Here is a 14,956-nt window from a genome sequence, read left to right as displayed (position 1 = left end):
TCATAAACCTGTTCATATGCTTATGCCTAAGCCAAGTGAAAATGCAAAATTCAAAACATTTGAAGCCTTGTTGGAACACCCAGCATATATAGTCTGTGATTTTGAATCAAATCTCAAACCTCTTGCATTCTGTAGCCCAGATCCTGATGAATCTTCAATTACACCATACCAGCTACATGAACCTTCCAGCTTTTATTATGTGGTTGTACAGGGTGGTGTGGTTAGTAAAGAATATTTATACATGGGAGCAGATGCCATCAAAGAATTTGCACATAGAATAGAAAATGAGTGCCATGACAGCATCTAATATTTTATTAAAATCAAAGCCCATGTTGCCTTTAACAGAGGATCAGATTGAAGATTTCAACAATGCAGAAAAATGCCCGGTATGTGATTCTGAATTTTCAGATGCAAATATCAAGGTTCATCACCATTCTCATACAGATGGTAAATTCTTAATGGCCCTGTGTAATAGCTGCAATATTCAGATCCAGAGACCAAAATTTGTCCCCATATTTTGCCATGGTGCATCCAATTATGATTTTCATCATTTAATCAGGTACGAGGGGTTTGACAAGCAGAATTTAAATATTTTAGCTGAAAATAATGAGAAATATATTGCCATTAGCAAAATAATTAAAGTTAATGGTGTTTCTATTCACTTAAGATTTCTTGATTCATACAGAATTTTATCGGCTAGCCTGGCTACACTGGCCACTCAATTATCTGATGATCAATTCAAAATCACATGTGCTTTGTTTCCAAATCAGGACCTGAAATTAATTAGGCGAAAGGGTGTATATCCATATGATTATGTTACAGATTTTTCTAAATTTGATGAGTGTTCTCTGCCACCACAACAAGAGTTTTACAGCAAAATCAGAGGATCTGGAATCACTGATGATGATTATCACCATGCCCAGTTGATGTGGAACAATTTAAAATGCCAGACATTTGGTGATTATCACAAGGCATATTTAAAACTTGATGTGACCCTCTTAGCTGATATACTGCAGGCATTCAGAAAATCTTCCATGCAAAATTATAAACTGGATCCAATGTATTTTTACAGTGCTCCGGGCCTAGCATGGTCTGCAATGTTTTTAAACACTAAAATGCAATTGGATCTGATCCAGGATCAAGATATGTATCTGTTTATGGAACAATGTATAAGAGGAGGCATGGTGCAATGTTCTCAGAGATATGCCAGAGCAAATAACAAATATATTCCTGATTATGATCCAGCACTGCCATCAAATTATATACTGTATGTAGATGCAAACAGCCTCTATGGTTATGCTATGATGGATAAATTGCCATATGCAGGGTTTGAATGGGTTGAAGATTTCAACATTGAAGATCTTAAGAATTTTGATGACAGTAACTATGGCCTATTCTTAGAGGTTGATCTGACAATTCCAGATAATTTACACAACACATTTTCTGATCTGCCCCAATTCCTGAGGTTAAGTGCTCACCTGGCTCTAAACAGAAGAAATTGATGATGACTCTGGAGCCGAAACAGGATTATGTTATATATTACAAAAACCTCCAGTTCCTGATGAATCATGGTGTTCAAGTGACCAAAGTTGGAAAAGTTTTGAGGTTCAGGCACTCAAGATGGTTGAAACCATATATTGATACAAACACAGTGCTTCGAACATCTGCATTGAGCCAATTTGATAAGACCTTGTTTAAATTGATGGTCAATTCAGTGTATGGCAAAACAATTGAAAATGTCAGAAAACATATTGATGTTAAAATAATTACTGACCCCAGCCGGAGCAAAAAATTGATTGCAAAGCCTAATTTCAATTATAGAAGAATTTATGATGAAAATATGGCACTTTTCAACATGAAAAAAACAAATATTAAATTTGATAAGCCTATTTATGTAGGGGCTGTGATATTGGAATTGGCCAAATTACACATGTTAAAATTGTATTATCATGTGTTGAAGCCTTTTTATAAGGATCGTGTAAAATTGATGTACATGGACACTGATAGTTTTGTTCTTGATATTCAAACAGAAGATGTTTATCAAGATATGGCACAGCCTGAATTGTTTAAATATTTTGATACCAGTGAACATACAAAAATTAAACACCACAACAAAAAGGTGCCTGGTAAGTTAAAAGATGAGACACTTGGTGATGTTATTGTGGCATTTGCTGGGTTAAGGGCCAAGATGTACAGCTTTGAAACATGTAGTGGTGTTGTTGCCAAAAAAGGCAAGGGCATTGGCAGAGTGACTGTTGAAAAAGAGCTTGAATTTGAAGATTATAAAAATTGCCTCAAATCATGTAGCGCAATCAGAACATCAGAAAATAGAATTCAGAGTGTGGATCACTTATTGACTAGCAATATTGTAAGAAAAGTGGCTCTTGACCCACATGATGATAAGAGATGCATTTTGTCATGTGGCATACATACTTTACCATGGGGTCATTGTGATTTGAAAAATGGCAATCAATGCCCAATTACAGAGCATGATTTGAAATAAATAAACATGCCTATGAACTTATTTGGGTTCAAAAAACAGGCTATTATGGACCTGCCAACACCACAAGCCTCTTCTGATATAATATCTAAACTAAGTGCCTTGTTAATTATTCATCTGAACAGCATACTTACAGATGTTGATGAAGAAACAGGTAAAATATTGTACATATTTAACAATAATTTAAATCATTACCAATTACCTGTAGGTGGGCAATTACAATTTATTACAACCCCTGAGGGTAATGTCAAGATTTCAGTAGGGAGAAATATTTATAGAATTAAGCACTCAAACATGGTTTCTGGCACTGTATATACTGTTTCTGCTGGTGACTGCTTATATATTGAGGTCCCGGGGTCATATGACAAGCTTATACCTTTTTTATAGAATTAAGAATCAGATATTCAATAATAAATAACCACTAAAACAAAAATGCCTAATGATATATTTGGCCATACAAGACATGAAGATCACAGTGATGAGATTCTTATGCTTGATGTCAGAGTCAAGAAATTATGAAGTGATTTACAAGCTTTACAAACCACACTCAATGCCAGTCTTCAATTAGAAATTACAAATTTACAATCACAATGTATGGACCCTCTTCTTAAAATTGATTCTGAACTCAAATTATTGCTTCAGAAATATACTGATTTGGCCACATTAGATAATTTTCAAAGTTTAGAAGAAGCTGTAGCAGCTCTTCAAGCCAAATTTAAGACCCAGGCCACCAACTCTGAGCAATTGAAACAGCAATTGGAAGAGCAGATAAATAATGTCCAGGCACAGCTCCAAACAATTGTTAAAAGCATAAAATCACAAGAAGATTTTGATCTAGTGATTTCCACTCTAAAGGAACAGATTCAGTCACTCCAGATACCTAATCTGGACCCCTTGAACAATGCCATAGCCGAGGTTAAAGAAAAAATTGAGACACTTGAAAATTTTATGAACAACTTGCCATCGTCTGATGCTTTGAGTGCAATAACTCGGAGTGTTGCCTACATTAAGCTGCAACTTGAAACATATGAAGATTTTGGAAAAATTCAAAGTACCATAACCCATCTTGAGGGTACAATAGCAGCAGTGCAAAGTGATTTGACAAATATACAAGAATCTCTAGAATCCCGCCTGCCCGGTATTGTAGATACCCTTGTTAGTGTCCAGGAACAGATCACAAAGCTTGAAAACCTCAACACTGAATCTGAGCTATCTCATTTTCATCACTTGATCGATGATATCCAAACAAAACTTGAAATTTTACAACAATCAACACCCTCTCAGGCAGATATAGCCCTGCTCCAAAATGCTATGCAAAATGTGGCTGATGCTTCTGAATTAAATAATGTGAAATTGGCACTTGAATCTTTGCAAAATACTGTAACAAATCTGCCTACATCACAGGAACTTAAAAATATTAAGAGGGCAGTGAATCGCATATTGAAATCAGAAGATATCAAGAATATCCAGACAGAGATCAAACAACTCACTCAGACAGTGGCCACTCTACCAACCAATCAACATATTAATGAACTGCATGCCCTGTTTGAGGATATCAGAAGACAGGTCCATGATCTTACTGCTCAAAATTCAAAATTTGCAGTTATTGAAAATTTGCAACAAATTGTAGCTAATATCAAGCAGCAGCTAGGGACCATGGAATCCAATCAAGCAAATGCTCTGTCTGTTTTTGCCACCCAGCTTCAAGAGATTGTGCAACAATACAAGAAACTTATTGTGGACATAAAAATCAAGCCAGGCCATGATGATGTTGTTAGGACCATCAATGAGCACCTTGAATCTGTAACAAGCAGATTGCTTACAGCAGAAAAAGAAATAACCGGCATAATCGAGAATCCAAAACATACAGTAATTCTTGAATTGTACAGCATCCCAACAAAGAATATGATTCACCATTTACACCAGGTGGCAAAATATATATGCTGTCCCCTGCACAATTTTATTACCAGTTTTTTGTTGGGGGCACATTGAGACCAATCAAGATCAAATATTGGCTTCAACCACAGGCACACCACTACCCCACCTTATCAATAACAAATGCTGACAACAAACCAAAAATCACCAGTGTAGAGTTAGAGGATTTTACAGATCCCAATACATTAGAAACAGCCTATGTTGAAGATGATGGCTCTCTGGAATTTAAAATACAAATAGGGGACAAATTATATTTAGAAAATTCTGTAGTATCAGCTGCTGAACACCCCATACTTGCAATATTCTTGTTTTCATATTATGTCTAGACAAATTATTGTTGATGAATTACACAGACAAGCCAGACATAATTATAAGAGACTGCCAGTAGTCACAAAAGGCATAGATGATTTATGGCAAGGGGACTTGATTGAGATGGCAAGTGGACAGTTGAAAAACTTAGACAAAATCAACAAGGGCTACAAGTATCTACTCACTGTCATAGACACATTTTCAAAATTTGCCTGGGCTGTGCCACTCAAATCCAAGACTGGAAAATGTGTTACAGAAGCCATCAGGACAATCATCAATCAGAGTGGAAGATCACCGCGCTATTTGCAAACAGATAATGGCAAAGAATTTTATAATTCTGTGTTCCAACAATTTATTAAAAGCCAGTCAATAAAACATTACTCGAGTTACAGTGATCTCAAAGCCTCAATTGTAGAGAGATTCAACAAAACCCTAAAAAATCTTATGTATAAACAATTTACACTTCAAGGTAATTATAAATGGATTAATATTCTTCCAGAACTTCTACATAAATATAACAACTCGGTCCATTCCACAATCAACATGAAACCCTCTGAAGTAACTTCATCTGATGAGCAAAAATTGATCAGGACTGTTTATTATCCTAGATACCAGCCAACAACAAGAAAGGCCAAATACAGGGTGGGTGATCAAGTAAGAATCAGCAAATATAAGCACTTATTCAAAAGAGGCTTTACAAGAAACTGGAGCACTGAATTATTTACAGTGGTTCAAGTTAAACCTGGGACCCTTAACACATATATAATAAAAGATCACCGAGGAGAAATTCTCAAAGGCAGATTCTATGAAGAAGAACTCAGCAAAACTAAACAGCCTGACACATATCTCATAGAAAAAATCATCCGCAGAAAAGGCAACAAGTTATTTGTCAAATGGCTAGGACTTCCAGAACACAGCTGGATCGATGCAGACAAAATAATAATATGAGCACCTGGGATGTTATAAAAAGGCTGCCAGAACCTGAACAGCAGATTAAGAGAAATGGCAAGTTGCTACCTGATAATATTAGATGTCTTATTGTTGGGCCATCAGCTTGTGGTAAAACTACACTAATGATTGATAATTTTTTATTGGCACCCAACTGGTTAGACTGGAAAAACAGGCACTTGTATATCTTCTCTAAGAGCTTGGAACAATTAAAATATCAGCAGCTGATGAAGCTATATGATGGATTGGATATAGCCACTTTTGAATCAGATGTTAAGCCACTTCATGAATGTCTCGATAATTCTGTTGTTGTGTTTGATGACATTATACTGGATAATCAAAACAAGGTTAGAAATTTCTTTACACAGGGCCGACACAAAAACATTGATTGCTTCTACCTGGCACAGACTTTTTCAAAAATACCGAAGCAGCTGATCCGAGACAACAGCAATTTTATATGTGCGTTTCATCAAGATCATACCAACCTCAAACACATACATGATGAATATGTAGGTGGGGACTTGAGCTACAATGATTTTTCCAAGTTTTGCAGTAGGTGCTGGAACCAGGACAGTTATGGGTTTGTCACAATTGATATGACAAGAAAACCCAATAGTGGCAAATACAGAAATAAAATCAACAATTTTCTAGACATTGAAACATATATAAATAACCATGAAAAGGCCAATCATTGATGATCTTAAATTAAGAGATTATCTTGTAAAAAGATTTAAGGGATGGAAATCACAGAACCGAGGAATTTATGAACAACACAAACAAACAGAACAGCCTATTATTGATGCTATTAGTGAATTAGGTAAAAATATCAAAACTGTTACAGAGCAAAATCAAAATTTGATCACAGAGCTTGTACCTGTAGCTGCAAGGAACATATTAGATTATCCAATCACCCCACTTTCCAGTATTCATACACCTAGTCCTGTTGCTCCTCGAAGAATTGAAGCTACTCAGGATCCTATTGAATTGGGTCTGCTTGCTCAAAAATATTTAAGCACACCTAAAGACAACAAAGATGAGGTCTTTGGCTTATATGCTGACACAGAGCGTGATGGTAGCATCATACATAGAATTGGCAATTTCAGAGTAACATTTATGGGAGATGATATAATTGTATATTCAGAATCTCATCTTGGACAAAGAGGTGGTTTTGTTAAATATCCGGGCACACCTGGATTGTGGGAACTGATGACTAGGAAAAGGCCTGGCAGTTATACAGATCAAGATTATGAACATTACAAAGAAATATTAATAAAATCAGATGCTCTATACCAGAACAATGATCCCACACAAAAAAGAGTCAAGTCTAGCAGTGGAGCAAAATACAACAATTTAATCAAGCCCATATGGTCACAGATCAAGACTGGTAGTGGAATCAAACAATACAACACCCTGCCTAAAGAATTTGTGTGGGTTGATGATGTCAGGAAACTTGTAGATAGGTTATTGGTGATAGCTGGGGAGGAAAATGCTGGCAACCACAATTTTTACAATGAAAAGGTTGGAATTATGGACATGATAAGCACAAAATTGTCTAATTTTATAGTGAATGACACTAAGGGGATTGGATATATTATAAAAATTATTAATACTCTACCACCTAAATTTTGGAATATTTCTGAGGGTCGGGGCTTGGTTAATGACATTATAAACAAGCTGCCATTTGAACTACATATTCCAGGCTATCAGTATTGTGGTCCCGGTACAAAATTGGAGCATAGATTAAACAGAGGTGATCCTGGTGTTAATCCCCTAGATGCTGCTTGTAAAGACCATGACATAGCATACAACACACATTCTGATCTTGACAAGAGACATGTTGCAGACAAGAAATTAGAAGAGGCTGCATTTGGTAGATTTGTAAGCAAAGATGCTTCTTTAAGTGAAAAAAATAGCAGCATTGGGGACCACCATAGCTATGAACACCAAACAAAAACTGGGGTGGGGGCTGTGAATATGTATATAATAAACCTAGAATAAAGGCCAAGGGTGTTATGTATCAAATACCTTATGCAGGTCTTAAATCTCTTAAAACTATTGATAGCCTTTTAACCAAAAAGCAGAGGAAGAAAAAAAATTCTTGTATTGCCAAGGGCCACGGTATGAAATTGTTGCTTAGTACCCCCCAATTAAAAAAATTACAACAATCCAGGAAAAAATCACATGTGGGGGGTTTCATATTTACTATCCCGGCCATCTTAGCAGCACTTGGGGCTGTTGGGAGCTTGGCTGGGGGATCAGCTGCCATAGCAAAAACAGTAATAGATGCCAAGAAGAATAGGGCAGAATTAGATGAATTGAAGCGCCACAACCTGGCCATGGAGAAACAAGGCAAAGGTGTTAAGAGAGCCATGAATAAGTTTAAAAAAAACAAGAGCCGCTTACAAACCAAGATATTGAAGCTTTAATCAAGCCACTGGGCATCAAATATTTTAGAGGTGTGTACATGTCTGATTCTTTGCCAGAGCAACCACTCAACAAAGAGTGTGGCATTGTTAATTTGGATAAGTACAAAAATCAGGGCACTCACTGGATCTGTTATCTTAAATATTTAAACAATGAGGCATTTGTGTTTGATTCATTTGGAGGTGTTCCACCTGAAAATTTAATAAAATATCTAAAATCAACTAATCTTTATTACAATAATGCCAGTGTTCAAAATTTCAAAGATGTTAATTGTGGACATTTGTGTTTATCTGTTCTTAGATATATGTCTCAAATAAATAAACCATCAATTGAAAATTTTCAAAAAGCCTTGTGGTATCTGAAACATCATGGGGGTATTCCATCTCACCATCCAAAATTCAATATTGATACTCAAATTACATGATGATATAGTGTATCCCAAAACAATAGCTCTCAGAGCATTTTATGGCATGTACTTGATCCCTAATATTACACACCACAACAACAAAATTGCAGTAGGGAATCAAAAAATTGTCATCACTCCAGGGCAGTATAATCTGTCCACTCTAAATGCTCAATTACCCAGAGGTATAGTATTAACTCAAAATTCTGTCACTCACAGAGTAGAGATTGTATCTGCTACAGAAACAGTGGATCTGGGTACTATAGGAGAGCTGTTAGGCTTTGAGAACAACACAAAACTTGAACCGGCCATCAAACACACTGCTATTAATATACCTAAATTCTTAGCCATAGAGACTCTGAATATTCACTGTAATGTGGCTGAGGGTATGATCACCAAATCAAATGGCATAGGCACTCACAAACAAACTGGCATCATTGCAACATTTAAACCTAATTCTGAATTTATGGAGCCCATCATCTACACTCCATCCCCAACATTATATTTTCCTGTGTGCCATAATAGAATAGATAACATTGAATTGATGGTCACTAATGAAAAAGAAGAATTAGTTGATTTTGCTGGAGCCACAACAACTGCAATCATAGAGATTAATATTTAAATAAAAATACATACAAAAAAAATGGAAAATATTGAGAGTTATGAGCTACAATCATTCCCCCCAAACAGGAGGACATTTGCAAATTTAAATCAACCCAACACAGAGATTGAGGTTGATCTTGATGTAGGGGATGGCTTTATACACCCCCACAGAGCAGACCTATACATCAAATTTGATGTTGTAAAGCTCGATGGAACAGATTATCCGGCAAATTCAAATATAAGATTGGTAGATAATTTTGTGCCACATCTGTTCTCTGAAATTGAGATCAGAAAGCATGGTGTTGTTATAAACAGAGTGGATTATCCCGGCATTACCTCCACAGCTTTGGCCACACTAAAATTATCCAAAACCGAGGCTTCTTACTTCAAAATAGGTGGATTTGAGGCTGGTGATAAAATATTAACCAAGAGCCACACAGTGCTGTTTCCTATGCGCCTGTTGCCAGGATTCTTCTCAGATTACAAAGATATTATGTGGAAGGGTGGTTTAAGAATCACATTTAGAAGAGCTGCCAATGATAATAATGCTTTGATGAGGTACAGCACATTAAACTCTACAGGGGAAGCTTTGCCCAATACCCTACCTGATGAAGGCAAATGCATTATTCAGACTATGGAGCTAAGAATCCCGGTTGTTGAATATGAAGCCAGTTATGCTCTTAAATACAAAGCAGATATAATAAAAAATCCACAGATTCCTTTACAATTTTATACATATCAATGTGTACAGAAGCCTGCAACTGGTACTTATTATGAGTTTGATGCTACAAATTCATTCTCCAGTATACAATATGACATGCCGGATTTTGTGGTGGTACTGTTTCAGACTGGAAGACACAATAATCAGGAAAAAAATTCAAGTAGATTTGATAACTGAAACATCAAGAACATATATCTTAAAAATGGCAGAAATGAGGTATTCCCTAGAGAAAATTATAATTTAGACATTTCCAAGGATGATTTCCTTAAATTATATGAAGCATTTACAGCATACAAAAGGGTCACTACTGGCAATACTGACATGTATTACACACCAGATGAATTCAAAGCACAGAGACCCATGTTTGTCATCAACACTTCAAAAAGAAAACAAGTTGTGGTTAATGACAGGACAAACATTAAAATTATCTGTGAATTCCATGAGGCATTACCTGATGACACTATATGTAGTGTTATTCTCATAGGGGAAAAATCATATGTTTATGATGTAAGAAATGAGAGAGTCACAGAACAATTCTAGAAGAATTACATTGTTTTAATATTAGATATGCAAGTTGAGCCTGGTGCCCAATTGAACTTAAACCGGAAGTAAATATGTGTGTGTGTGGGGTGTGTGTGTGTGTGTGTGGGTGTGTGTGTGTGTGGGTGTGTGTGTGTGTGTTAATACGTTTGGCATAGTTTTAGGTGTGGCCAAAAAAAATATCAAGAGGGGGATATTTTTGACAGGTTTATGGACAACAATCTCACAGAAGTGCCTTTTATAAGTGTAGGCAAATCAATCTGAGGGGGGTCATACTTTCTCAGGAAATTCCCGAGGGTATTTTTACAAAAATCTTGGATTAGACGGGGTTCCACACTTGAGCAAAAAACTCATATGGGCATGTTGAGCAAGTTTTAAGTGTAGCCAAATCTGCATGAGGGGGGTTCATACTTTCTCGAAATGGTGGTAGCATGAAACACACTACTTTATTTCAATATCGTAGAATGGGCATTGCTACTAAAAAAACGGTGTACTATGTGTACGGAGACTATGAATTTCCCCCCATGTTGCAAGTGGAAGCGTTTTTTAAAAGTTGATTACTAACCTTTTGATTACCGCGCCCATTTGGCTATGTAAACCCCCCGGGACCGGGCCAATTCTTAGCAAAATGCAGAGTTTCATTTAGATGACTGTAGATCGGATATATTAAAAGTCAAAGAATTAAATGGTTAGGCCACATACAAAGAATGGATAACATGAGAACTATAAAACGTATACTACAGTAGAATGGAAACCTATGGGAAGGCGACCAATTGGAAGACCTAGGATGAGATGGATTGAAGATGTATGCGAACATTTAAAGATTCTCAAATTTAGAAATTGGAAAGAAATGGCAAAGAAGAGGAAAGATTGGAACGATTTGTCTGAGAAAGCTAAAACCCACAAAGGGTTGTGATGCTAATGGAAGAAGAAGATCGGAGGCTCATTGCCCTAGACAGACGAATGAAGTACTTGTATACGCGGAATGAACCATAGATTCGGACTACATAAAATTTTTGCACATTGAGTGTATATATGGATGTGGGGGAGGGGAGGAACCTGAAAATTCCAACATTTCTGAAAAAAGCGCCTCCCATCCCCCCTTGACAACAAAGTACAGGACATTGTCAAAATACACATGGAAATGATCGCAGGCATGTTTTGAACAAGAAAATAATTGCATTATTATCATGTGAGCAATAGAACACGACTTGGCCCCCCCAAACGACAAGTCTGTGCGCCACTGACTCAGTTTCAAAGGAAGACGCCATTTTCCCGCCGTTTTATGGAAGAACAAGACGTGCAAGAGTCTTTACGGTGCAGAATATGTGTTAACAATAATATAAAAGAAGAAAACCGCAATTCCAGCGAATAATAGCGACATTATGACGTAAAAACTACGAACATGTCAACATATCTCGATAGAGATATTTGGTCCCCGAGGGTTTACAGGCACATAGCTATCTCGATAGAGATACGGTTTGAAAAATATGATAAGAATTTTCAAAATCTATTCCTCATGGAAAAAAAACGCAACAAATTAAAGTTACGACTAATGAAATGGAGGTTTCTACTTTTCCGCCTGCCAATCAAATCTTTAACCTGTTCTCTATCCGTTCATGTGTTTTTCTGTGCCATCCGAAGTTTGTTATTCCCAATAGAATAAGTAAAATAAGCGTAATGGGAAAGGTCGGTGGGGAAGCAGCAGTTTAAGGTCCTTACGTCTGGCTGGACACAAACTGTTCCTGCTGCCCTTAATGCTAAGCCTTGTTTACCAAGAAAAAGGTAAACTGCCCTTGCCACGCCTCCCGCGGTCGTGGCACCCGGTCGCCGCTACTTGGGGTTATCCTTGAATATAATTTTCTTAAAAAAAAGGTCATTATTATTTTTTGCCCCATTTTTCTGACAATTATTGACATTCAAAATACTCTTGGAGCAGCCTCACCTGTTAAAACTTTCTGGTTGGGCCTATGCACGCAAGGACACACACACACACACGCCACGTTCTAGGAATTTTAAGAAAGCGATCTGTGAAAACAATGACTTGATTGATTGATTTGCTTTATTTTACTTCGCTTTTTGTGCCACTTTTGGCTAATTTGCGAAGATGGGGATGAGTGATGATATGATGAAATTCAAGAATGGACACTCACAAACCTCCATTCCCAGGCCGGGATTCGAACCCGGGACCCCTGGCGTCGTAGCGCGATGTGCTAACCACTCCGCCACGAGGGCCGGCGTGAAAACAATGAACACATGAAAGAAAGTCTAAAGCTCAAATTCCGAGCAGAGCATGTGCTTTTGTACATTGCTGTTCCTCATCTTTTCCATGAGTTCGTTAGCCACTTTAATCGTTTCAAAGTTCCAAAACCAGAAAGAGATTGGTGTATTTAAAGATACTACCAAAATGAAAAGCGCTTCTTGTCTGTTTTGACGTTATTATAATTGCATTCCTTACTTAAAAAAAGCAACTGTTTCCAGGAATTTGTTCCCATATAAAATACTTAGTTACTTTGTCAATTCATAAATAACACGACTTGCAGCCAAAGCTTTCTGATCTTCTTAGCTTTATACGTTTATTAATATACCCTTGAAATGTAATAGTAATAAATAAATTATGGCAAAATCATACAGAGTAATAGTTCGATTACGTGTAGGCTTGTTGATAAATATAAAATTCGGTTTAAATTAGATGAAAGCGACTGGATCTAATGGAATCTTTTAGTTTCATTATCATTACATTAATTGGGTAAATATTGATTTTCCTTTTCGGACACCGAAAATTCCAATTAATCAGAATATTTCCAAATCAATAAATTTGCTAATGAAAATTCCTGGGCAAAATAAATTTAATATGATGCCTGTCCGTCAACCTTCTAATTTGGAGTGAAGCCACATTTCATCGCTTGATGCTTACCAGCACTGGTGAGAAAGGATTTTCCTCTTATCGCTGGTGAACACCGAACGAAAGAACATCTTTGCAGGCGGTTGACAGCTTGGGCTGCAAGTCGCAAACTTCAGGAGAACCTCTCGCGGTCCGGCGGTTGAGAACCACTGGTATATGTTATAGACTGGAGAGCCTGAAGCCACGGCCTTTTAGCTCTGTTGTGGCCGGCGCGTTGGAGGCAAAGAAAGAAATGAAAATCATCAGTCTGCTTTTCCGTTGCAGTCTTTACCTAGAATAGGTCAGGCGGTCGAAAAGACTGCTAAAGCTCTTTTCAGTTCTTACGGCAGGCGCTCTAGAAGCTGGCAGGGGAAGTGGGGAGCGGGAAAGCGACCAATCCAGCACGGTAAGAAACGTAGCGGCCAGTAGAACGAGTTTCACGTAGTACTTTTTCCGGCCGCGTCGTGTCTCTCGGCGCCACTGCTGTTGTCTGGTTGGTCTGTTGCGTAATCCCCGCTCCCCGCTTCCCCTGCCAGCTTCTAGAGCGCCCGCCGTAAGAACTACGCTATAGTATAGAGTAGTATAGAGTATAGAGTAGTTCCTTCCACCTGCGTACTGATCGTACCGAGGGGTGAGAATCGCGTGAAAAAGTGTCGCTTGTGAACTGTGGCCATAAATATTTCGATTTGAAAATAATAAGAGATACGAGTTTGAGATCTATCTATCACTTCTAGACATGCTACTCTTCAGTGCACGTTACTGAAAATACACAAGTACAAGTTGATTCCCTAAAAGCATACAGAATGAAGAAAAATTAACGAAAATAACGATGGACAATTTACCTTTGCTGTTGATTGAAGGAACAGTGGGATGCATAAATATTACCAAGTAAATTGTCCATCACCATGTTCATTCCCTTGTTTTACGCGATGAGAGTTTCAAGAATTGTCACAAAACTGCTGACAATCTCTGCACCAGCATACGTACAAATTAATTCCTTAAAAACACGTAGGATGCAAGAGAAAAAAATCACGAGCAGTACTTTTGCATCCCACTGTACAATGGACACTGTTTCGTGATATGATTTTTCATTATAGAAACATTTTCCATTAAAGATACTAACTTGAATTGCTTTATGTGCACTTTGTACACAGAAAGGCTAATCGGGACTGGGCCTACAGTTTAAAAGTGGGATCCGAACCACTGTGCCATGTGCCCCCACCGGGTATTGAACCTGGGACAAGTGATGTGCGTCAAGAGTAAACAACGATTGTCTACATTCTATGTGTAGACAATGTAGACTATGTAAATTATGCAATCTACATCGATGACGTAATAAACGTAGACAACATGGCGCTCGGCGTTCTTCGTGCAAGGCACGCGCATCGTTCTTGAAGCAGCAACCAGCATCAATAGAAAGTGTGGAGTATTCCACTGTCCAGAAATAAGTGCTTTAAGTATTTATTTACGTTCAACCAATTCGGAAGGTATTAATTGAACTGCAAAATAAACTTGTCGCGACATACAAACTCAAAAAATGCGATGTCCATATAAAATGACAACGTTAGATTTACTTCTATTTCCGGCGCAGTGGTAGCGTCATTGCCTTGTAATCAAGGGATCCCGGGTTCGATACCCGGTGGAGGCACACAGTTGTTCGGATCCCACTTTAAACTGTAGGATTAGCCT

At 37.5% G+C, this 14,956-nt stretch overlaps 1 protein-coding gene across 1 annotated transcript in view; it reads left to right on the top strand.

Annotated features, from left to right (window-relative positions):
* LOC145993989 (rhodopsin-like) overlaps positions 1-14,956 on the top strand; it is a 58,312-nt gene that overhangs the window by 41,217 nt on the left and 2,139 nt on the right. The window lies entirely within an intron of this gene.

This window comes from Lepisma saccharinum, chromosome 10 (assembly GCF_977018435.1).
Source record: "Lepisma saccharinum chromosome 10, izLepSacc3.1, whole genome shotgun sequence".
Taxonomy (NCBI): Eukaryota; Metazoa; Arthropoda; class Insecta; order Zygentoma; family Lepismatidae; genus Lepisma; species Lepisma saccharinum.
Note: the sequence above shows the minus strand (reverse complement) of the source record. Positions and strands in the feature narration are given on the sequence as shown.